Source organism: Mycteria americana, chromosome 21, assembly GCF_035582795.1.
Source record: "Mycteria americana isolate JAX WOST 10 ecotype Jacksonville Zoo and Gardens chromosome 21, USCA_MyAme_1.0, whole genome shotgun sequence".
Lineage (NCBI taxonomy): Eukaryota > Metazoa > Chordata > Aves > Ciconiiformes > Ciconiidae > Mycteria > Mycteria americana.
Genome location: NC_134385.1, coordinates 1,555,861 through 1,556,149, shown reverse-complemented (window position 1 = coordinate 1,556,149; position 289 = coordinate 1,555,861).

Sequence of the window (289 nt, the reverse complement as noted above, 5' to 3'; positions counted from 1 at the left end):
GGTGCCACTCCTGAGTCAGATTGCGTGGGGAAGGTACATGCGCAGTCCTGGCCGTTCACTCGAGAAGGGCTTGGGGACAGCCAGTGAAGTGCTGACTGTAGCTGAATGGCATCAGATCCTGTGGAAGATCCAATAACCCCTCGCTTTCCAGATTTCAATTTAATGAAACGCTTCAGCAAACAAGCATGTGCTTAAAACTTCTTGGAATATGGTAGCCAATTCCACTTTTTATTAAAATGTCATCCGTCTGCGAACTGACGTCATTTGAGCTCCTTGGGTAATTAGATAT